This window comes from Sminthopsis crassicaudata, chromosome 4 (genome assembly GCF_048593235.1).
Source record: "Sminthopsis crassicaudata isolate SCR6 chromosome 4, ASM4859323v1, whole genome shotgun sequence".
In the NCBI taxonomy this organism is placed as follows: domain Eukaryota; kingdom Metazoa; phylum Chordata; class Mammalia; order Dasyuromorphia; family Dasyuridae; genus Sminthopsis; species Sminthopsis crassicaudata.
Window position 1 is genome coordinate 168318699 of NC_133620.1, and position 26544 is coordinate 168345242.

The 26544-nt window shown below is 35.5% G+C and overlaps 1 protein-coding gene across 1 annotated transcript in view; it reads right to left on the bottom strand.

Moving 5' to 3' along the window:
• The window catches only part of TMEM200A (transmembrane protein 200A), a 143914-nt gene extending 134963 nt beyond the window's left edge, over positions 1-8951 (bottom strand). Inside the window, exon 1 of the mRNA XM_074309858.1 lies at positions 8338-8951. The gene's annotated coding sequence lies outside the window, so the exon portion shown is untranslated. The remainder of the gene's footprint in view (positions 1-8337) is intronic.
• Between the last annotated feature and the right edge of the window lie 17593 nt (positions 8952-26544).

Here is a 26544-nt window from a genome sequence, read left to right on the forward strand (position 1 = left end):
CCACAATGACTTGGATCCAGGGGAGTCCCAGATCTCTCTGTAGTAAGTATAGATGTGATCCTAACTTGAAACCCAGAATTCATTTGACTGAAATAACTCAGCTCTTAACAACCACCTTGCTGATGAAAACTTAGAACTTCTGAGACTTTCCATTCACCATTCAGATGAATTTTCACTTATGTCTTGTTTCCTCCAAAAGATTGTGAAGTAATAAAGAGTGGGGAATGTTTCCTTCTCAAATTGATATCCCAAGCACTTAGTATAGTCCTTGGTATATAGTAATAAACAATGTAGTAAGAAATGCTTTTGTATTAATCATTTATTCATTCATTTTGCCATAATAACATTCCTAAAGACTCCATGTAATAGAAATCTCATAAACTTGAATATAAAAGATCAGCAGTTCAAGTCCCGAATGCATTTCTTCCTACCACACTGGGCTTCTGTGAGATAGCTGACATAGTCCATAGTGTATAGGAGGGGTGGCACTCAACTTATTAATCCTAGAAAGGTTTGGTGGCCCCATTTATAATTGATTCTCCTGTCCTAACCCCACCTTCCATCCAGCCGCTACCACTTCAAAACTCTGTGCCCCTACCAGAGCTACAACAATCTATTTGAAGAAATATAGAGTCTGGGGAATCTCCTGCAAAGAAGTTTTAAGGCATTAGGTGATGAAAACCACAATGAGGCAAGCTCTGGTAGGGAAATGGTTTCTAAATCCCAAACATCTGATTTGCAAGTATTTTTAACTCTACCTAAATCATAGGCTCTTTAAGATTATACCTTTTATTTCTTTTGCATCCTCTCTCTTCTTTCTTCATCATCCCACAAACATTCACTTCACAACACACAGTACATACTTGGGCAATTATTGCCAAAGTGAGTGGATGTGAACTTTATATCATTAAGAATATGAATGGGTCTCTCCACTCTGCATCTGCTGTTCTTCTTGACTTATAGATCAAGATGGCCCTCTCAGGTTAAGCTTATCACCTCTAATCTCAATACCATGCTGCTAACTCAAGCTCTTATAGATATCACTTCCTCTCCTCTCTAATAATTAGAGAGTTTGAGAGTAAACTCTTCCCAGTACCTTCCTTTACAAAGGATAAAAACTGGATATTTCTGCTCACTCTATTCTGCAAATGCTGCTCTGGTTGGTTTCAACTCTATTGAATAAAATGTCCCTACACCAAGTGCCCCTAGTGTCTCACCTCTCCCCCAATCCCTTTCCTAACTTTTTTCATGTCTTGCCTCCATTAGACTGTAAGTCCCACATGACAGGGGCTCTTTTTTGTTATTATTATTAATTGAATCCCCAGCATGCATTGCAGAGTGCCTGAAACAGTAGGTGCTAAATAGATGTTTATTGGATTGGATATGTAACCTCAGCATTTCTTTGTTTAGCTTTTAAAACCCTATACAATATGGCTGCAGTCTATCTTTCCGACTATACTGGATCTAACTCTATCTTATATACACTGTGATTCAATCAAATTGAATTCTCTCTGTACCTCACACAAGCTCCATTTTCTACTGGTCATCCCAAATACCTAGAATACACTTCTTCCCTATTCCCCTTTTCCTCTTTCAAAATGCAACTCAATCACTATCTTCCCATCTGTACATAAAAATTTTACTGATGTCTCCAACTGTAAGGACTCTCCTTACCAAAATTTGTATTCATCTATTTTGTATCTATTATGTATATTTTTCATTTTACGCTGAATATGCTTTTATACATGTTTGTTATCTCTCCCATTACAATGTAAGCTCTATGCATGAATGATTGTTTCATTCTTTATATTTGCATCTCTGGCATCTAGCATGTATGTAGCCCATAGCAGGTGCTTAATAAAATGTTGTTAATTAATGTAGTCCATTAGAAAATAGATGGGTTTTTTCTTCAGCATCTATAAGAAGAAACACAAATACATATGTGTTATGATTATATTATGTATGCAAAATATTTTGGTAACAATTATCTTTATAAATGAAAATATTGTCAGTTCCAGTACCTAAAGTTTTCTGCCCAATTTATATCAATGAATAAAAGTAAATCTTCTAAAAATCTAGCCTGGCAACCTATTTGGCATAACTACAGAAATTTTGTGTTATGGAAAGGACTGTCTTGGTCACCAAATCTTCTGCCAAGGCCTTCTGGACAATTTCATTTGAATGTCCCCATCTCACCTCAAATATTACAGTCCAGGGAGAGTACTCAATGTTTCTGCTCCCAGAGAGAGAGAGAGTCTCTCTCTCCCGTCATCATGATTTGAACACATGATATCCATGCCTGAAATGAACCCTATATACATACATTCTCTATACATATCTAAATACATTATCATAATCCCCCCAACTGTGACTTCTTTCATGGTGCATATTTCTGGATGCTGACCTTCCCTATTCTAACCTACATTCCTAAAAGCTATCTTTTCTTTCAAAGAGCAATTCAGGTAATCATTAAAGCTTGAAGTGATCTCAAAAGTCAGCTGTTCCTCTATCTTCATTTTATGAATAAGGAAACTGAAACCCAGATATCCTTAGGATTCTCCCAGAGGGATTGTGACTTGTCCAAAGTGATATAATTAGTAACAATTCTTCTCATCTCATTCTTTCTGCTACTCCATTCTGCAATTCCTGATCTCTCCCCACCAGAAGAAATCATCCTTCCTTGATACTTCCAGAATATTGGTCTCTCCTATACATTTAATTTTTTCCTAACTTGAATTTATAATGTATTTCCCCCAAAATTACTACTTTATAATAGCTGTCACTTATGTTGAAATCTAATTTACAAAGTGCTTCATATACGTTATCTAAGCTCTGTGAGAATAGTAATCACATAATCTCACATAATCTTGTACACCAAAGATGCTTAATAAATGTCTTACAAATTGAAAAATGAGCTTAACTTTTTATAGAATCATAAATCTGGAGCTAGAAGGGAGCTTAGAGGACAATTCATAATAATAATTATAATAATAATAGATTTCATTTATAAAGTACTTTTAGCTAAATATAATATGTATAGAAAATAACTACAAATATTTTATTCATATAGTAATCTTTGGATGAAGGTGCTATTATTATCCCCAATTTACATATGAGGAAACTAAGGCAACTAGCAGATAAATGCCTTACCCATATTTACATAGCTAGTAAGTATGTGAGGCTAAATTTGAATTCAGTGAATCTAAGTCCCTCACTCTAACCATTTTCCACCTAGTCTATCCCTTTTATTTTGCAGATACTAAATTGAAACCAAACCCAAGGCCACATATATAATAAGGCATCAATGTGATAAGGCATCCAATCAAAATTGGAACTCAGAACTATGAATTTAGCATTCCAAGCTCATTTTTCTTTCTATACACTGACTTGCTTCTTGATTTCTTCCTTATTTATATAATGGCACCATCATTTTCTTAATAACTCAGACTACAAATTTTCAAGTTATCTTTGAATATTCTCTATTAGAATGGGAGGATCCCCAAGGAGATCTTGTCTTCTGTTATGATCACTAAAATCTGCAGGAAAAACTATTTTTCATGTGGCAACATAGATTGTCATTATATCTGATCTCTAAAGCAGTTAATTATTGTTGCTTTTCCTTAATCAAAACTGAGATTTTTTTTTCTCATTCTTTTTAAAATAAAAAAAAGAACTGTGAGAGATATTGGCTTGGTTAAGATTCTGAATGATGCAAAAATGCATATTTTTGATTTTAATATTTTTTTTTTGTTCAAGTTGTTTTTAAAAACTGCAGAGCCCTTTCTCAGTCTGAAAAACTGCCCGTAATTGGTAAGTTTTATCTGGCAGATAGATCATGGTTTGTTTGTTTTTTTTTTTGTGCAAGAGTCAAACTTGATTGGAGTATCATATTGATCTGTTTACTTGTTCCAGATACTAGGAATTATTTCCCTGTTTCTCAGTCTAAATTTTATTTCCTATTTGTTTTGTTTAAGTTGAACTGCAAAATCTAAATCTAGACCTGTATAATCAGACTTTATACCTAACTGATTTTGTTTCATAGAGTTTCTGAATATTGACCTGCCCCACATTATAGCCATATATTTCTACCTGCATTATAGCCATACTTCTATACCCTTACCCTGCCTCTTCTTATGGCATCCCTACCTTGGACCTCTAAATGCAAAAACCAAACTGAATTCTACCATCCTCAAATGTAACTTATTTGCCCATACACTGATATCAGATTTATCCTCAGGATTCATAGTAACCATAAACCCCTTTTTCTACAAACTTGTCTACAATCTATAATTTTGAACTATAATTTTCAAAATATCTCAGAAATATTTTCAAGATCTTATAAAGGCAAGTTCTTAATAAATATTTGTTGAACTGAGTAACTATTCCAATATTTTCTAATAATCTAATAGTCATTTAAATATATAGCAGAGAGGGGATCTGTGTCACTCATGAAGAAAACATTAATGAAAAATTAAAGCATAACTATAAACAATGGTGGGGAACTACCAAAAAGAATGGAATCTCCTGATTGGAGACCTCTGAAATAAAATCTAAATTCCATGGTTTGACATCCAAGATATTCCACAAAAGTGGTAGAAAACAACTAAAACAACAGCAAAACTCCCTGTCTATCCAAATTCATACTCTTTCTCTCCACCACAAACCCTGCATTCAATAAAATTTTACAAACATCTAAGTTCCTACTATATGCAAGCCTGTAATATATTCTAGTTGAACTGCTCTACATATACTCTTTCTTAGAAATACTTTCCTTTCTCTACATTGTTTTCCTCTCCTTAACCTCCAGAATTCTCTCTTCTAGTATCCCTCATTTTTCAGATTCTTCCATCTTTCCACAATCAGCTCAAATGCTAGCTGCTGACTGCCAAGTACTATGCTAACTGCTCTACCAAGGTCTTTCTTTTCTGTCCCAGTTGGTGGGACTTTCTCCTTCCTCTGGCTGCCTAAAATATTTGTTCTTGAGTCATTGAATTTTTTGCTCTGGAAAGAACTTTGGAGGCCATCTAGTTCAATTCTTTCATTTTGTAAATAAAATAATTTAAAGCTAGAGAAAGATACTCTTCCAAAATCACATAGCAAATTAATGGCAGAACCAGGATTCAGTTTTCTCAACCACTATTCTAGTGATCTCGCTGGTTCTTTCATTAATTTGGCACATTAGCAATCTTTTGATAGGTAAACGTATCATTTGGATGACTAGATTTTTAAGCTTTTTGAAACTGTAGCTTTTACTACTTTATTTCCCTTTAGCACTAACTCAGTGCTTTTGTAATACAAACCTTATGGAACTTTTATATTTGCAGATATGTGTGTTTGCATACATGTATATATATCATATTCACATCTAATAAAATGTTTGGGGACAGCTAGGTGGCACAGTGGATAGAGCACCAGTCTTGAAATCAGGAAGACTTGAGTTCAAATGTGGCCTCATAATTTGTGACCCTGGGCAAGTCACTTAACCCCAAATGCCTCAGCAAAAATATATATACATACATATATACATATTATATATATATATGCAGTAAATTAGGACTCTACTTATAATTTATTTGATATTATTTAAGACATTAAATATATTGTTTATTGACTTGGATTTCACAAATTAATATATGAAATCATGAGCTGAAATATCAGCAAAACTTAATGAAAACAAAAAAAATTAATTGTTATGGAGGCAGTTGATGACTGGAATTCAGAAGTTTGGGGTTTATGTTCTAGATTTACTTCTTATTACCACTTACTAGCAATGTGACCTTGGACAAGTAACTTAACCTGACTCAATTTCCTCATCCATAAAATAGGTATTTTAGTCATATAATCTACCTCACAGTATTATTGTAAAGGGCAAATGAAATAATATGTACAAAATATTTTATAACTATAAAACACTGTTTTTAAACAAAATGTAAATTACTATTATTCTAATTATGTCTCTTTGGAAGATGAATGTCCACATTTTGCTTTGGGGTTTTTGTTGTTGCTGCTACTTAATTTCTTATTTGCTTTGCCTGATAAAAATCTCCCCCTATTCAATTTCCAAATATCTTGTTTGAAAATTACCTTCAAATGAAATAAAATTTAAAAAAAATTTCCTACTCTATTAAACACCAGCCTACTTGGTGACTAATGTGTATTCCACTGAGATATTATAATTATCTTATTTCACTAATTCTCCATTAATAAACTTTTATAAATGGAACTCATGCTTTATCAGTATTTGTTCTTAACTATTCCCCAAGCTAAATGTGGATTTCATTCTCTTTTTCCTGGAACAATAGCATTTAACCAATTAGTTCTGATCTGTCTCCCACTGTATAGCAAGAATAATCCGTCACTGTCCAATGAGCCTCTGCCAAAAGGCCAATGGAATAAAATAATTGAGCAACTATCCAAGTGAGGTTGTATTCAACTTTAGCAATCCAATTTTCAGTGCTTTCAAAAAGCTCAACTTAAAAGTTCCTCCAAAATTAAAGTAACAAGCAGATACATTTCAATATAAGAAAATAACATCTTATGAACTTTTATGATCTTTCTCTAAGAATTTACTTTGATAAAAGGAGTTTATTTTTCTTCATGTTTTGACTGTCACAGGCATTAACTGAATTATGCATTAAGAATCAACAGGTTGAGTGTTTCTATGTCATTTAAATATAAATTCTATTTTATATATGTGTGTGTGTGTATTCTAAGTCTTTCCTTTAGTGATGCTTTCCTGCCTTATAACATCAAATAAATTATAATCAATGTTCCAGTTTACTGCAAATTAACCCATACTTATCCAATCTCTATATTGTTAGATATAATCTACTCCAATAGCATTATATAATGTGTATTAATACATCTATAAACATATATGTAATCTACAAATATAAAAGTTCTACAAAGTTCATATTATAAAAACATATTTAACTACTATTCTCACTTAACGGAGACATTATTTTCTATTCAGAAGAATTTTTCTGTTAATGTAAGCTATTAAAAAAAAAGCCTATAAAACTACCATTAGGTAGCCTAATAATAGTAAAATACATTGCTGAAATAAGGGAAATTTAACTAAGCTTCAGAGTCTACTTTCTTTAGATAGTAATATATTGTTATGTTTGTAGCCTATTAAAAATGAAGGTTTTTTACAGATAGATGTTTCCATCATATTATAAAACCAAAGATCACTTAAGGGAGGAAGCATTAGCATGTGCTTTTAGTAGGGTTAAGTTGAAAGCATGACAAGAATAGTGAACTGACACTGAGTGTAGAACACCAACAAAACAATTCTCTGCAAAAATACTATAGGTAAATTAAAAGAGGACCATTTGACAGCTCTTGAAAATCTGGTTCTGAATTTCTCTACCTTGTTTTCAGTTCTTTAGAATCCCTCTTCCCCTTAAGCACTGTCATTTTGATCACTACTATTGTATTAGTAAGGTTTGTGTCAACCAGGAAATATAAAGTTGTATCACATGGTAAGGCTTTACAGTACAACATATCCAGTTCTGAAACATCAGGCTAAGGTTTGCATCCATTGAGTTTAGTTTATCTTCCTTTACTATTCAATTGGAGGAGGGGGAAGAGGTAGAAGGTGGGGGAAGATATTGGGGAAGAGGGAGTAGATATTGTTTTTTTGTTCCTGTCTGTACTTCCTTCATCTATTACCAATACTAACTGATGTGCATTGTTCCTGATACAACCATCACGCGGACATAAATAAATCTAGTGACCTTAAATATACAGTAACTGTTGTTTCTCCACAGGCTAAGTGACAGTGTGGACCTGGACACTCATTCAGAAATTTTTATCAATATTCTTGATAATGCTGGAGCAATCTAGCCAATCTCTCCATTTTCCTCAAAAGGGATTGAGAGTGGACAGTACTGAATTATACCCATCACTGCTTCACCTCTCCACTTGACTTTTCGCCTATGTAGACGGGGCTACTTCAATAAATCGCTTCAGGAAGCCCTGAGGTTTTTGTCTTTGCCAGAGGCTGCTACCATTTAAAGCAATGCCTCTCTCTAACAGAGAATGCTGACTCTGGAACTCAGACAAAGGAGGGTGTAGCAAGAGAAAGGCAGTCCGATGCTCCCCCTCCTTAGATGCTTCCCTCACTCAGTGTCTAATGCTTGGTAGCCTGGGATGAGAGACTGAGATTGGGGGAGAGGGGGGAAGGATTACCAAAACTTCAGGAAACCATGCTTAGCCTAACAGGGAAGGCTGCAGGGAATTAGAAGTAAAGACTAAAAGAAAAGCTGTCTTCTCAAAGGTGATTAGTGGTTTGGAATGGGAGTTAGCGGTAAGCATCCGCTTCTTTCTTCTCACCTGCGATTAAGTGTGCGGAGCCTCAGCTGGTGGAGTGGCTGCTTTCTCTCTCTCTCTCGCTCGCTCGCTCTCTTGCTCTCTCTTCTCTTAGCTCTCACATTAGGAGCTCAGGGGCAGCGGTGAGCTCCACAAACTCCGAGGACATCGGGTTCCTTCCAAGGGGGTAAGAAGGGAGAAGAACTAGGCGGGAGCTTTCAGCAAGGAACTCGGAGGCAGACTAAGTGCTGGTCCGCCCTCCAAATCAATCTCGCAGGGGCTCGGGCTGAGGATGCCGGCGATCCCATGGTGGGCAGATGAGTCAAATGCTCAAGGAGGGAGGGATGTGTGGGTGGGGGGCCATCTATTCCCGATCTAAGGAGAGGAAAACGCTGCGGTGATGGTGGTGGGGGTGGGGGTGGTGACGGTGACTCCCAGTCGGTCTGTGGTTTCTCGACAATCCACCTGGTTCGGCTTTTGCCCACTTTGAACTAAGGTGAAGCTACTCAGTGCCATCGAACCAGGAAGAGCCTCTCATCTCCTGCCTTTGGCGATCAAGCTGGGTAACAAAGCGGGACGGAAGAGGAGAGAAGCCAGTTCGAAAGTCTAAAGTCACAGCTGCTGCTGCTGCTGCTACTGTGGCTGCACATCTGTCCGGGGAAGAAGACAAAATGGAAAAGGGGAAGGAAAGGAAGGCAAAACTTTTCAGTTCATCTCTCGGCTGTTCCTGAACCTCAAATCAAATTGATTCACCCCAGCCCCGGAGGGAGGGAGGGAGGGATGCAGGGGCGGGGTTTTCGGAAAGCATCTCATTGTGAGCCCCTTGCAATCTGGACAAGAAACAGAGCCAAGCTTTTCCACACTCACCCTCCCGCCTCCTCCCTTCCCAAGGAAAACTCCCCCATGCTTCCCTCTCCCTATTCCTTCCCCCCTCCCCTATCTTATTTCTCTCTTTCACTCTTTTTTCCTTCCTTAATCTTTTTTCTCCGAAGGGAAGGACAGACAGAATCTTGTTTCATTCTTCTCTCCTTCCTCCACTCCAGCCCAGTCAGGCACCTTTTGTACCTTTCCTTTTCCCCCTAACACACACACACACACACACACACACACACACACACACACACACACACACACGCTTTCTCCCCGCGGCAAAGTTTCACTTCTAAAACCAGAAGCTACCATGCAGTCTGTCTCCATAGAAACTAAAATCGTTTCCATAGAATAACATTTTTTCTTTTTCTTCTTTTTTTTTTAACCGACTCTTTCTCCATTTCGAAAAGGAAGAAAACAAGAGACTGTCCACTCAAATACACCCACTCGTGGGCCCCCGGGAGTTTGGAGTCTGGAGAGCCCTGGAGTTCTGTGGTCCGCAAGTTTCCATAAAGGAAGTTGAGAAACCCTGCCTCAGGAGCTTGCTGGGCCAGTCCTCTATGCCGACCGGAGCCTGCCCATCATTTGGTCTATTCCTCTTCGTTCGCTAACACATCAGGTCTCTGGGGTTGGTGGATTGAGTTGGGTTTCCCCCTGGTGGGCCACTGGGATGCTGCGCGGAAGCCCTGGCAGACCAGCTGGTCAGAATTGGCACCGTTTCAACTCTCCACTCTCCCTCCAGACCAGACCTGGAACGCTCTCCCCCTTTCTTGGCTGCCACTCATGCAGCTCGTGAGGCAAATTTGCTCTGCCCCAAATGAGAACCAAGAGACATAGAAAGCCATCCTGGGTGGGACCTGAGCCGGCTGATAGGGGTTTGCTATCAGTTTTAATAAAATTCAAACTTCATCACGGTAAAGCCATATAACAAAACAGGACAATCTCAACTTCTCCATGGTCAACACCCAGAAAGCTCTAGCAGGACGCTGGAGGTCCGGGACAAGAGTTGGGGGACGGAAGCAGTTGTTCCGAAAGCCTTTAAAAATCCTGAACAGAAATCCCCCCACCCTACGATTCTATCTGCAGAGAATTTAATACATTTAAATAATAGATGATTGTAATATAGTTAAAAAAAATGATTTCACTGTATATATACCATCAGCTAACCCAGTGGGTAGAATTTAAATTAAAACTAGGAAATATAAGTTTAATAAACAGTTGTATCCCTTTGAGCACTATTTAACACTGTTTCAGAGTATATCTTTGTGGAAGTCCCAGGTAATAGGAGTAATATTGTGCCCTGATATTCAGTATTTGAAATTTTCCAATGGAAGAAATGTTACCCTTGTGCTTTTCATCTCTAGAGGGTAGACCAGGGAGTAATGGATAGAAGTTGCAAAGAGACAAATTTCTATGTAAGGAAAATCTTTCTAATACTTTTAAAGCAATGCAAAAGTAGCAAGGGATGGCTTTGGAGATAATGGGAGTCTTCACATCCCTTCACTGGGGATCTGTAAGAAAAAGACATGATTTCTTGTTGAATGTAGGGTAAAAATCAGTAAGGATCATTTTTGCATGAATTGTATTAGATGACAGCTAAGAATCCCTCCAATTCAGAAATTCTGTGCTTCTCTGGTTTATGATTCTGTGATTTAAATTTTGTATGCAGATGTGCTTTCAGAAAGCTTTATTTATTTATTTATTTATTTGCTTATGTAAAGGGGAGGACCATTCACATATTCCAATATGAAAAAAAATTCTTTCTCAAATTGTGATTTTCAGAGAATGATCTGGTAATCTCTGGAGGTCCTGAGGACTTTTCAGGAGATCTTAGAGATCAAGACTCAACATAATAATACTAAAATATTTCAATTTCTAATATGGTAAATATCAACAGATATAACTTATATAAATAAAAGCTCAATAATTTTTAAGAGTATTAATTATTTTCAAGGCCAGAAAGTTTGAGGATTGCTACTTCAGAAGATAAGGTGTAAATGTAGTTAAAAGAATGAATCTGTTCACCAAGTCTCCAGTGTTTTGATTTGTTTCTTTGTTTACTTGCCTGTTAAATTCTATAATCAAAATAAAAAAGATCACATTTAGCTCCCTACTAGCTACAAACCAATATACAGAATTCTTGCCCATTTTCCTCTGTGCTCTCTCTCTTTTCAAGTTTCCTCTACTTTTAAAAATAGTGAGGACTTCTACACTGACAGCATGCTTGAACTATTTCAGATCTCACAACAGAAGACTAAATCCCTAGCTCTCCTACATATACCAAAGATAATTAGAAACCATACTTCTTCCTAAAGGTGATGAGACCAAGAAATTTCCTCCCTCCCATAAAGTTAGAATCTTTGTTTTCCTATGGGTTAAAAAGAACTACTAATTGGAACATGACATGAAACAGAGGGATAATAATACTCTATAGCATGTTACAATTACACAGTATTTTATATCTATGTTATATCTCTCTAACCATGAGTAAGCATTTGATCCCTACAGCTCAAATATTTTTGACAAGTACAGTAATATTTACATTATATCTCATTGTCTTAATTTTATTTTGTGTAAGCAAACTACTGTTGCCTCAGACTGCAGTGAAGCATCTAATTTCTTACTTTTTACATCAGCAGGCTTCACTGGTTTAGAAAAAAATAACCTAACCCATTGAGATAGCAGAGGAAGACCACAATGGAGGTACATTTTTAAATGAGAAGTGCTTTCTCAGAACCTTTGAGTAAAATATTATTCCAAGTAGAATGTTCACAGTATTTTGATAGACCAGTTCTTAATCTTGGTTCCTTCTCTTTCAGTTTAGCCTATATATGTTGTGTTTGTCCATAGTTACTTGCATGTTAACACTCCTATTGCACCAAGAGCAGAGGCTATCTGTTGCCTTTCTTTGCATTCCTCACTTCTTAGCACAGTACCTGGCACATAAAAGACACTTTAAAAATTCTATTTCACTGATTACAGATGCTGTAATTTCTTTCCTGTCACTGTGTATTTTACCTAAGACAACTTTAGGTAAATCACTTTTTAGCAAATGCCCAATATCTCCCCAATTGAAAAAAAAATTTGGGGGGAAAATATAATAATTTAGTGAAGGAATGTTACATTGTCTTTTTAGAGTAATGAATAGGACTTATACAAATACTATCTCTCATCAGTAATTCTCTTAACACTCCAAAATTAACTCTTTTTTGGCCATGTTCTCCTGAGTTACTTAAATAGCCAGCATTATAAAGGTGAAAGTTAGCCATTGAGAAATTAAATAGCAGAATGTGGTAGACCACTCTTTTGTATTGGCTAAGAATTGGAAATGACAAGCAAGATAGTTTTGTTTTGTTTGAATTTTCTTGCACAAAATGACCAATTTGGAACGATTTTTACATAATTCCACATGTATAATCTATATCATCTGGGGGGAAAGGGAAAGAGGAATAGAATTTGCAACTCAAAACATGCTTTAAAATTAATATTTTGGGGGCAGGTAGGTAGAGCAGTGGATAGAGCACCAGCCCTGAAGTCAGGAGGACCTGAGTTCAAATATAGCCTCAGACACTTAACACTTCCTAGCTATGTGACCCTGGGCAAGTCACTTAACCCCAATTGCATCAGAAAAAAACAAACAAACAAAAAAAGAACACCTTAAATGGTTTTTACATGTAATTGGGGGAAAACAAAATATTATTAAAAGTTTAAAAAAATAATGTGATAGATTGAACAAAGGACTCTCCTAAGTTCCAGGTCCTTTCCCAGCAATCAGATTCATATGCTAGCTTCAAGACCATTACCATTTTCAGTAAAGATTTTTGCTCTGAAATAAAAAATGAACATAATGAGAAAATGTTGAAGAGTCAAGATCAATATTCTCACTCCTGCAACTCTGTAAATGTATGCCTAATATATGTCAATGCATTTTAATGTATTAATTATGAAAACATACATTTGGGAGTATATAAGAATTAGGGGCTATAAACAGATCTATCTGTAGCTGAGCTAAAAAATCTAATAGAAAGTGTTGCATGAAATTAGATGCAGTTCCATAGTCATGAATATAGCATAAGAGCCCTATCACTTTAAAGGAGTCTTCTAAGAGAAAAAGTGTTCTCTAATGGAAAACAAATGAAAGCAAGATTCTTTTTTAGTGCACTCTTTGGCAGCTGTGAAACTGATTGACATTCTTAAAGCCCCTGAGGAACCTCTGCCTAGAGCCCAGTCTTTTTTAAAACAGAGAAGGGATGGGGAGAGAAGGAAGGGAGAATTATTCAGGGAAAATATTTTTTTACCTACTCAAAATGTAGAGTGAGGATAAAGGGAATACATGAGAAATAAAAATGCAATACCTAAATAAATATGATATTAAATCACAAAATTAAAGGATAAGAACAATATCTTATTCCATTTTGATTTTGAAATGTTTTAAATAGTCAGATGCTTTGAAATTTTCCTTTCTAATTAAATGCATTAATTAAGAGTTCAGGGGAATAAACAGGGAGAGATTACTAATTTATAATGCATGTAATGGAATATGAAAATAGTAGCTCACTTTTCTATATTCATTGAAGTTAACAAAGCACTTTCCTTTCCACAATCCTGGGGGTAGCTTTGAAAGGCCTTCACAATCTTGTTCCAAGCTATATTTCTAGTCTCATTAAACATTACATCCCTTCCCACATTCCACAGTCTAGTCAATGTAGCCTTCTCTTGTTCCTCAAATGGCACTCCATGTCAACTTGTCTTTGAATAGAATCTCCCCACATGCCTGGGATGCTCTCCTCCTCACCACTGCTTCAGAGAATCTCTCTTTCTCCCAGAGTCAGTTTAGACACAATCTTCTATAGGAAATCTTTCCTGATCCTAATTCTCAAAAAAAAAAAAAAAAAAAAAAAAAAAAAAAAAAAAAAAAAAAAGGTTTCCTTCTTTAGCCAACTTCTATTTAGCTACTTTGTATTGATTTTGTATTAAAGTTTATATTTTAAACACACACATATACACATATATAAATGCATTATGTCTATGCACATTTATAATGATGGGTGTTATTATATTGCAAGTGCCTCTAGGTGTTAAAAGCTTATTGATTGGTTAAGGTGGATAGCAAAAGATTTGTTAAAGCTACTTTAGAAAAAGGAGAAACTGAATCTCAGGGAGGTTAAGTAACTTATATTTAAAGCCACACAACTAGTATGAGGCAGAACCAGGACATGAACCCAACTTTCCTATTTGCAAAGTCAGTTTTATAATCCCCAAAGTCAAAAGCTAATTTCTTTCTAAGTTATGATTTGGTGATACTGATGCTAGCTAGTGGCAATACTTTCTAGCCTTTAATAAATACCAACAAACTTCTTACTAGATCATTTGTTCAATTACTCCCTAAGCATTTGATAGTTTAATAGGAATATGACTTTTTTGGAGCAGAAAAGGAAGAATTCACTCTTGTTTTAAGGGAGTATCCGACATTTGGGAAATGATTTAAGAAATCATGGCATATAAATATAATGGAATTCTATTATGTTGCAAGAAATGAAGAAAGAGGGTTTCAGAAAACTCTAGGAAGCCTTGCTGTAAGGGCCCTTTAAATGGGTGGTGCCACAGCACAACAGGAGATTGAGTACCCCAGGAAGTAATCTCTGTGGATATTAGGACTGCCCTGTGGGTGGGATCTTGGCCATATTGAGATAGCTTCGTAATGGGTGATGACTCTCTCGCTGATTGGCTGTGTCTGTGTGACTTCACAGGCTCTTTATAAGCCCACTGCAGACAGCAGTTGCTCTCTTTAACCTGCCTCCCTAGCCTGAGGTAGCTGAGCCAAGCTGATGGATAGCTGAGAGGTAACAAGTTTGGTAGTGAACAAGTGGGTCTTTGGACCAGGTGTTCACTAAGGAGTTAACAAGTCGGGGCATTATGTGAGTAGATATAATAAAGGCTTTTAAGATTATATGTGGCTGTTCTTGAGTGTTCTACCAGTTATTAAACTACTATTCAAGAAATTGTGGCCAGAGACCTTTGAAGGCCTCAGAGGAGGCAAGCCAGGTAGAGTTGACACTGCAAAGGTCAGTGTCAAAGGTACTCTGTTGGGCCTAGGGCAGACTAGTAATTGCAAGTGCCAGGAGGGCACGTTACACCTTGCATACACTGATGCAAGTAGAATGAGAAAAATTTATACAGTAACATCAATATTGAAAATACAATCAGCTTTTAATGACTTTAGTTCTCTGATCTATTAAATAATCAACAGGGACAGCTAGGTGGCACAGTGGATAGAGCACCAGTGCTGAAGTCAGGAGGACCTGAGTTCAAATCTGGTCCTAGACACTTAATACTTCCTAGATGTGTGACCCTTGGCAAGTCACTTAACCCCAATTGCCTCAACAACAACAACAAAATCAACCATGATTTCAGAAGACTGATGAAGATTGTTGCCCACCTCACAACAGAGGATTGATGGACTAATATGCAGAATCAGAATCACATATTTGTCATGTTCAATACAGAAATGTGTTTCACTTGACTATAGGAATAAAAACACATTTGTTGAATGTCTAGCACATATCAGGCACTATTCTAGGTACTAGAATTAAAAGAAAAACAATAGATAATTCCTGCTCTCAGGGAGTTCATAATCTATAAGAGAATAAAACTTGCAAACAATATTCAATGCAGCTACATGCAGCATTGATTGGGAATAATTAATAGAAGGCAGTAGAATTAAACGGGGTCAAGAAAGGGTTCCTGTAAAAAAAAAAAAAAGACTTCAGCTAGAACTTGAAAGATGCTAGAAGAACATAGAGACAGGGATTAGTAAGAAGAGTGTTCTATGTATAATAGGCTTTTGCTTTGAATTAGATAATGGGAGTTATTGAAGGATATTGAATAAGGGTAGGGAAAAGGGGGTGAAGTTTAGGAAAGTCATTTTGGCAGCAGAGGAGGATAGACTGGAGTAGGGACAGGAGCAACATGATGAAGGCTTTCATAAGGGTGGTGGCAGTCTCATAGAAGAGGAGAGGCATATATGTGAGTCCAGGATGATACCTAAATCACAAGCTTTGACCTGGGAAGATGGTGGTGCCAACAAGAATAATAAGAAAATGAGGAAAAGGAGAGGTTTGGAGTACTTCCTTCCTTTGTCCTTTCCTTTCTTTCTAGAAGAGAGATGGAAGAGAGAAAAAAAAGTGATTGGTAATTTTAAAAAATCAAAATTTATTTTTAAAAACACAAGAGTTTCATTTGCCCACCTTGTCAAAATGAGTCATTACTTAGTCTTCATTCTTATAGCATACTGAATTATTAAGGGTCCTTTCTTTCCTGGATACCCTTTCCCCAATTCAATTCAGGAAGTATTCCCCAAGCACTTACTATGTATAAAGTATCATGTTGGCCACTGAAATTACAAAGACAAAATATAAGGAAGCTCTGCCTTCAAGGAGTATTCCACTGAAAGGATATAAGGTAATTTGAGATGAAATAACTAGTAACTGGAATGAACAGGTCTCATAGAAGAGATGGCATCTAAACTGAGTTTTACTCCATAACATTGTTCCTTCTTGGTTTGTTTTTTTTTTCCCTGACTACAAGCACTCTCATTTGTTCAACAGTTTATCATCCTTTTCTCACTCCAAAAATGTGGGTACCCCACTCTGTTCAAGGCTCTTTTCCCATTCCTCTTTACATTTTCTTCTTTGGGACTATCCATAATGTCCATGGATCAATCTTTTATCTACATTTGGCTACATACCACAGCATAACCAGGTCTTGCAACCCAATTGAGACTGGAAACAGGCAGCTGACTTCCATATCTGTGGGGGTAAGAAAATTCATGGAGGTTAGGCACAATATAACCCATCTTAGGAGAGGAACAGATCAACCAGCTTGCTCTCATGCCACCAAGGTGAGAATCCATGCAGCCAGACTGTACAACCCCTAAGTGGACAAAGTTCCTTAACCACTAAGATACAACTTTGATTTTTATTTGCCCCAACACTCTTCCTTTGATTAGTAAGCTCCCACCTTACTCTTTTGATCCTCATAATACTATATTCTTGACTGAGAAGTCTACCTCCATAACCTCTATTTCCTATTCTCTCATCCATATCAATCTTAACCATATACCTCCAATGTCTCATTCTAGCACTTCCTATCTCTTACAATGTATCCCCTTGAATTCTCATTCTATAAGTAACTAACTTCTCCTTATCATCATTCATTTTCTCAAATATAAAGAAACTTGGTTCCTTTTGGATGACACTATATCTATAGTCATATTTTCTAGTACTATCTGAATTTACTCTCATAATTCTTGAAATACTAGTCATGAAGAGGGAATCAGAACACTTCTTGCTCTCCATTTATATTTCTAGACTCTACTACAGCCACCATCACTCAGCAACACATTCTTTAAGGAGAATCATCACTTATCTGTAGTCATTGATTTGTATTCCATTATGCCTTACTGTATTACTACCTTGAGTTACTTTTAGCTATGAGGTCATTATGATATGAGGTGCCTTAATTTTTCCTTCAGAATTATCTTTAACCAAAAGATATTTTATTTCCAAAGCAGGAGATATGACTTTGACAATACTTTCTTCATTAAAACTCTGATAGACTTGGGTTTTTTTTGCATATCTAGTGCAACAATAACTGAACTAATGACCCTTTGAATTCCGTTTTACCTATAAGTGGTCTCCTTAGCCAAAATATAGGAGTCAGGAAAATCTACTCACACATTACTATGAATTGTTGAGACAATTTTCTACAGATCATGCAGTAGGGTCTAGCTAGTTAGCTTCATCTAGGATACACAAAAATAGAGCTGGCATAAAATGTGAGAAGCATCAATACCATGTTAGTAAGAGCTGAGAAGCCACAGAGAAAGAAAGGGTCTTGGTTTTTAACATAGAATGTGACAAGTGACAAAAGAATAGGGAGATAAACATGTGCTTTTAGTTATTCTCCTTAGAGAGAGGCAAGTTAGATGTTACAGTTGAACACATAAAGATTCCTCTAGGGAGGGGCATTCTCTTTGGAGGCATGGCCTAGACTCTTTCATTTCCAGATCTCTTGACTTAATACCCATCTCATTGGGATTTAGGAAAGGCTTTTGAAAGCCCAAATGCTGTAGAGACATAAACCATATATTCTCCTAAGAATGAATAGATGGGCATTAGGTCTAGAGTCCATGTATAAATTTTTATAAAAATGTATGATTTGAATGAATTTTAAAGATACATCATATTCTCTATGAATAGAATTCATATTGATAAAATAACAGTTTAAATTTTGATTTCCCCAATATAGTGAAGGTTTATTTTAGAACAGTACATTCTATGAACATTCTTAGTAATTTTTGTGAAGAAATCTTTGTGTCTGATTTGTTGAGGGTACACTCTATCAAAATATGGTACCAACAAATATCTAAAAAATCTGCAAATTAGATTATTAGTGGCAAAACTTCAAATTAACTGCTTTTTAACATTTCTCAACCTATATGTATTGTTGGAATGCTGGTAGCAGAAAAAAGATAAATTCAGAGATACCTACATCTATACATACATATATATATATACATATTATATATATACATATATATATTCATTCAAGGAAAGAAATTTTGACTTTTAATATTGGATTTTAAAGTAAACCTGGTTGCATCAATTCTACAACCAGTAGTAATCCATATACAGTTAGAGTGGACTTTGTAAACAGTAATCATTTATACTCATATGTAGAGTGTAATTAGGCCATGATGTTGGGAAAATAAAATGTTGTCAGTGCTTTTTGCAAGGGAAGGAGAGCCTATTTGCATATTTATTTTTGGGCTTGAGAAAATGCCAACATATTCATTTTCAAGGAAATCTTCAAACTTGTTAAACTGATCTAGTACAAAAACAAATTGTTGTATGTTGTCATTTGGGATAATTGTCAACTATACCATTATTAACTTTTTGCTACTAACAGGCACACCTACAATCAGATTACACTTTAGGTGATGATGACAATAAAATTCAGTTTTAAAAGTATGCCATATTTCTATAAATATAATAATTACCTCTGAAATATTTTTTCCAATGCCACCACTATTGGAGAATGACCAGTCCTTTAAAAATTTGGCAAGCAGAGAGTTAAAGTCCATGATATAATGATAATGATAACTTTTAGTGCTGATTGAGCCTTTAGAAATCATCTACCTCAGTAACCCTTTTTTGTAGTAGCAGGGAACTGAAATTGAGTGGATGGCCATCTGTTGGAGAATGACTAAATAAGTTATGGTATATTAATATAATGGCTTATTATTGTTCTATTAAGAAATGACAAGGTTGATTTCAGAAAATCCTGGAAAGATTTATATGAACTAATGCTAAGTGAAGTGAGTAGAACTAAGAGAACATTGCACACAGCAACAATAAGATTATGTCATAATAAACTGTAACGGACTTGGTTCATTTCAACAATGAGGTGATTCAAGGTAATTCCAATAGACTTGTGATGGGAAAAGCCATCCACAACCAGAGAGAGAACTATGGAGGTTGAATGTGGATCGAAGCACAGTATTTGCACCTTTTTTTGATAGATGTTTGTTTAGTTGGTTTTTTCCTTATGTTTTTATTTTTCTTTCACCTTTTGATCTAGTTTTTCTTGTTCAATGAGAGAAATATGGAAATATATTTAGAAGAATTGCATATGTTTCATTTATATTGGATAGCTTGTTGCCTAGGGAAAAGGGGGAGGGGAGTGACAAAGAAAAATTTGGAACACAAGATTTTGCAAAGGTGAATGTTGAAAATGATATTAGCATGTATTTCAAAAAGAAGAAAAGAAGAAGGAAGCAGAAGAAGAAGAAGAAGAAGAAGAAGAAGAAGAAGAAGAAGAAGAAGAAGAAGAAGAAGAAGAAGAAACAGAAGAAAAAAGAAGAAACAGAAGAAACAGAAGAAGAAGAAACAGAAGAAGAAACAGAAGAAGAAGAAGAAGAAACAGAAGAAGAAGAAGAAGAAACAGAAGAAGAAAGAAGAAGAAGAAGAAGAAGAAGAAGAAGAAGAAGAAGAAGAAGAAGAAGAAGAAGAAGAAGAAGAAGAAGAAGAAGAAGAAGAAGAAGAAGAAGAAGAAGAAGAAGAAGAAGAAGAGGAAGAGGAAGAGGAAGAGGAAGAAGAAGAGGAAGACTCATCTACCTTGGGGCAGCTGGATGGTGCAATGGATAGACCATCAGCCTTGGAGTCAGGAAAACCTGAATTCAAATCTAGCTTCAGACACTTAACAATTTTTCCTAGCTAGTCATGTTACTTAACTCAAATTGCCTGGGACCCTCAAAAATAAATCATCTATCTCAATCTCTTTATTTACTTATTATATAGCTTTTTCATAAACTTAAGAATTCAACAGATATAAATAGAATAATATTAACACAAATATAATTAAACAATTAAAACTATCAGCATTCATCACCAAGTAGGAAAATAACATTAAAGAAGGATTAGAGGAGCCATTCAATGAAGACCACAGTATCCAAAGTTCTCTGGTAATAACCTCAATTATATCCCTTGTCTACTCTTTTCTAATCCTCCTTTGGAAGTGATTGTATCAAGCCTATTGTGAGAAAATCTGTGAGGTGTTTTTCCTTCATTGTCCCTGTCTCCCCATGGATGCTATCTTGAGTTTTTCCAACCAAGCTCTTTGGCCTCCTCTTAAATAAAAGAGTCTATTGCTTTCAACATTGAATGACTCCTTTAATTCTTCCCCAGAGTTCCTTTAGGTCTTAGGGATGAATGCTGATAGTTTTAATTTATGTACTAGGTTACCAGACTCATAAAGAAAAAAAATAAAATAATTCCTACTCTCAAGAATTTTAAATTCTAAAGGATCAACTTTATTCAGAATAATCACACACACACACACACACACACACACACACACACACACACACACACAATGAATGCAAGGTTATTTTGAGGTGAATACTCTAGCAGTTGGAAGTATTAGAAAAGTAGTCCTTGTGTTGAGTCTTAAAAGAAACTAGAAATACACACACACACACACACACACACACACACACACAGAGAGATAACAAAATTTGATTAGGAAAGTACAAGGATGATACTTTGTTCACTGCTATTAACAAGATTACATGGTTTCTGAGCAACTGACAAATCTCAGTTTTCTGGATCCAGACACACATCTGAACTTGGAAGAAAGGAAAGGAAAGAAAGGGAAGAAACTTGTGAGAGTTGTGCCTGCAAATGAAAGAAATTATCAAGGAACCTATAGCCTTGGCGAAATTTCCTGTTTTCAGATATTGGCAAGGCATCTAGTGACTAATAATGTTTTATTTTATGTTTTTTTTTTTTTTAATCACAGCATCCTATTGAGTACATTTTTCTCTTCAAAAAAATATTTTTTCTTACATAGATTGGTTCATTTCTCAGAACAGATGTGCCAATCAATTGATGTTCCATTCTGCAAGATATAAAGCATTTTAAAATACTATTTATCTTTACTGACCTCACAGCTGAAAATACTAACTCTTATGGCATGCTATTATATCTTGGTAAGTCTTGGTGCATAAGCATATCCTATCTAGAAAGTTTGATTTTTTATTATTGTTATTATTGTTTATTTCTTTATGATCACTTCAATGCTCTAAAATGGAACATTATCACTTTCAACTGTATTCTTAAGATTGATTGGAATATATATATATATATATATATATATATATATATATATATATATATATATATATATATCATATTCAGAGCCAAAGATTTACTGAATCCTCATCTAGTTCAATCTTATAATTAATTTAATTCAGATAACACAGAAGGCTAAGGGACTTTTTTCAGGTTTACTGGTAATCAAAGGTAGGATTTAAACCCAGGTTCTCTGATTCCAGAGAATGCTCTTTTGCTCATCCATTCATTGTCACAAAGAATTAAAAAACACTAGTACAGCCTATGGACTGTCAATGTTTCAGGGATTTTTTTGTGGGTGGATAGAAAGAGGGAAAGAAGGAAACCTTTCCTTTTATGTCCTTCAGGAATTTTTTTCTTTAACTTTTCTTCTTCTTTTTCACTGTCAAATTTCTAAATCAGTAAGCTACACTGATGGCTTATTTCCTCAATATATCCAGTATCAGATGTCCCATCTTCCAGATAAGACCCTGCCCCAACTCACTAGGAGAATTAGACTACTTCTTACTCCCCATAGCAACTTCTAGATTCTCACTGTATCCCCACTACTCAGCATCCTCCTCAGAAGCTCTAACCAGAACTTCATCCCTCAATGGCCATTATCTATTGATCCTCAGGATATTCCCTTTGCCTCCTCAGGGACTGGATTATATTTCCTTAGCAATAATAGGGGAAAGAATTGACCAGATAGATAGGAAAAGAACAAGGAAAGAAAAGTATCATGAAAGCCTAGAAAGAAGAAAGTATTCAGGAAATTGCCCTAAATTACTCCAATCATTTCCTTTTCTTAATTACCATTTCCATGTCATATCAAATTTACTCTGGCCATCATCCTCATCTCTCCACAATGGAACCTTGGCTTTACTCCTAACACCAACTTTGCCTTTGATATGTGAGTTTTCATCCTAAATTCTTCAAAACCAGGACTCCACATCACTTCCTAGTCACCATTTCCAAACATTGCTGCCTTACCCACCCTTTCTACTAAAGTGTCCAAGAGTCATGGTTCATAGATGGTTTGAAAGATTCCAAAGAGATTCTCTTATAGTCACAAAGGACTTTATTGACAAAAAAGTGGGTAGACCAAACTCTGAGAGCACCTGAGAATTAGAAAAGGTTGGGAGAGTTTTATAAACTGAAAATTTGGACAGACTAATAGCCTACAAGTTTGTAAAATAGATAAGAGAGATAAAGGAGGAGCCAGGATGTCCTTTTAACTAAGTACGGTCAATTGGACAGGATGGGAATTTTGCAAGATCCAGTCAAGAAATAGATTTTTTTTGTTCTGCATAAACTAGATATGCTGTTTTGAGTAGACTCAGAGGTCTGATCCATTACTATCTACCTCTTCTTCCATTTGAATGTAAACTCTTTGAGGGCATTCAGTGATTTGTTTTCTTTTGTTTGTATTCTTGACATTTAGCACATAGTAAAGGAGTCACAGTAGATAGAGCACTGGGCCTGGAGTCAGAAAGATCTAAGTTCAAATCTAACCTCATCCCCTTTTAGTTGTGTGACTCCAGGCAAGTTAGTTAACTATTTGTCTCAGTCTCTTAATCTGTACAGTGGGCTAGAGAAGTAAATGAAAAATCACTTTAGTATCTTTGCTGGAAAAACAAAAAGCCCAAATGAGTTTATGAAGAGTAGGATACAACTGAACAATAACTAGCACATAGAAAGTGCTTAACATATATTATTGATCTATTATTTACCTGCCTCCTTTGCTCTTATCACTTGCTGTTGAATGGAGTTAAAATAAATATTAAAATTGCTGATGGCATCTTCTACAAAATTATTATCTTGTCATCACTAGGCCCTCATTATAACAAGACAATCATTCTATTCCCCCCACCCCAATCTATTTATTATCTTCTTTCCACAGATTTTGTTTTAAACTTTCTTATCTCTCTTCAAGTTTCCCATACCATCCTTTCTCCCATTCTTCTGAGGAATTCACTTCATGCTTCATCAAAACAACAGCTAAAGCCATTCTCCTAGACTTTCTTCTTCTCCCTTCCTCCTCCATTCATATCATTCATATATCTTCCTCATCTATCTCCTCCTTCACTCCAGTCTCAGAGGAAGATAGCCTGAATACAGAATTACAGATATAGAGCAAAAGAGATCTTAAAGTCCAGAATCTAACTTCATCATTATGTAAATGGGGAAACTGAGGCACAGAGAAGTTAAGTGACTTGCCCAGAATCTAACAGCTACTTATGTATTTGAAGAAGGATTCAAACTCAGGTTATCCTGACTCTATAAGGAGCCCTACTCTCTCTTACCTTGCATCTCTCTGAGTCTACTGACTCCTTTCATATTGCTTACAAATACTGACATGTCTCTCCTAGCCTTAAAAAACCTGTCATTTTATTTCTATATCCTCCAGATTATTTTCAATATCCTTTATTATCTCTCATATTTTTTATTGTCACTCCTTCTATCTCTCTCTGTTTCTTTTTGAAAAAACTCCTTGAGAAAGAGGGTCTTCCACATCTTCTCTTGCTAGTAAACCCTCTATATTTTATTTTCCTAAATCAGTGTGTCATCACCACTCCATATTAAATAGATTAATGTAGAGCTTGACACCTACACCCCATCAGGCTACTTTTGTAGAATCCAGAATTTAGAAAGTTTTTTGCATTTTAAAATAAAATTTTATGGTATCTTAAAATGGAAAACCATTCTTACTACCCCCCCAAAATAGGTAGATTTGGGATTTGTCCCTTAGGCAAGAGGCTGAGCTATTGGCTCCAGGATCAAATATAAAATGTTCTGCTTGATATTGAAACCTCTTCAAGACTTGGCCCTTGTTACTTTGCCAGTCTTTTAATACTTTATTTCCCTCAATTGAGTAACATTTACTTGTTTGTTCCTCACAAGGGGCAATTCTTCCTCCTCACCTTTAGCCTCTAGCTTTCCTGGTTTCTTTGAAGATTCACTTCAAATTCATTTTCTCCATAAGGACTCTCTTGGTTGATCCCAATTTCTTTTAAAGCCTTTTCTCCTAAGCTTACCCTTCATTTACTCTATATCTTCTATGAACCTAACTTTTTCTGTCTTTTGAATGTAAGTTTTTTTGAGGACAATGACTGTGTTGTTGCCTTTCTTTGTATGGCTGGTATTTGGCACACTAAAGAAATATGTGACTGACTTTTGAGTAATTAAGCAGCAATCAGAGAATTCATTTATAACAGTCATGTTTCTTACTAATAGTGGTCAAATACTGTTCAAGTAGACTTAAATGAACAACATATGATCCTTTGTAATACTTGCTAATAGGTTAAAGGATTTTCTGTTGTTTTTTCCGTTACAACTATGGATTCACAGATCTGAATAACTTTCTTTTGGAATCAGTTGTTAAGGCAGAAGTGTTACTTTTTTCCATAGGATTGTGAATTACTGTATAGATGATCCTGATTCCTAATTTTTTAAGACAAGAAAGCCTAAAATAGATGTTGCATTTAAGATAATAAAAGTCTCCATTATGCAGAAAATAGAGATTACCTTTAAGTAAATTATCAATACAAATGAGAGATTCTAAAAGTAAAATTGGAAAATCTTAACCAGAATTCATTAAAAATTGTTCTTAATATACCAAGCTGTTTAAACAAGTAACATTTTTGTAACTGCATATTAACTTTTCAAAGCTGGCATTCAATTTTGGCATAATGGCCCAAAAGAAGATTCTTTATCCTCCCAAGATGTTTATTTTTTTAATTTTGTAGCAACATCTTGCAAAAGCATTATAATGGCATGTCTTTTCTGCTCTTCACAGTTTTCTTTATAAAGGTCATGAAAAAGGATGATTTTTTTCACCCTTCAAAATGACATGAATCTCACATAATACACCTTAATCTAAATATGAAGCCTTTCCAGAGTACAGAGAGCAAGTGTTATGATTTATTGGTGTATATTTAAGCCAGTTTGGGGGAGTATGAGTATAATTATCTGAAGGTTTTGAAGCTTAGCTCTAATTAGCAGTGTCAGGACAAGGAAAGAAAGTGAAAAGAAAAGTGCTCCTTTTAACATCTAGTTCCTAGAAGATCCAAAAGAACTTGTTTGTTTAGTTCCATCACAAGAAGCATCCTCCCTTACCAGGGTTGTCCTGGGCACTTATCAATATTGTCTCCATTAGGGACACCATCATGAATCAATGGGTGAAAACAGCATATACCAACACAGACTGCTCCCTAGTAAAGCTGTCTTTTCTGTATTCACTGAGTGCACAGAAAAATAGATTTGTTTTGATTTGATTTTTATCCATAAAGCAGAAGCCCATAGCCTTTTATTATCTTTCATGGACTCCTTTTGCTTTCTGGTGAAGTCTGTAGTCCCCTTTCTCAGAATAATTATTAATTAAATTATTATTAAATATACAAATAAACTCCATAGGACTAAAAAGATTATGGTATAATATTTATATACCATATATAATATTATAGTATCATGAAATAATATGTCATATTATATGTAACATTTGTATACTATATAACATGTAACTACATAATAGTTACAACATTTTTATAAAAGTTCACAGAGTCCAAATTGATATAAAGGTTATAACCTTTATAGCAGAAAATGGATCTAGGCCTTTTCTTTTCTTATGTTTAAATCTGACCACCAAATCCTTAATTGTAGCAAAGAAAAAAGAGGTAGCTTTTTGTTT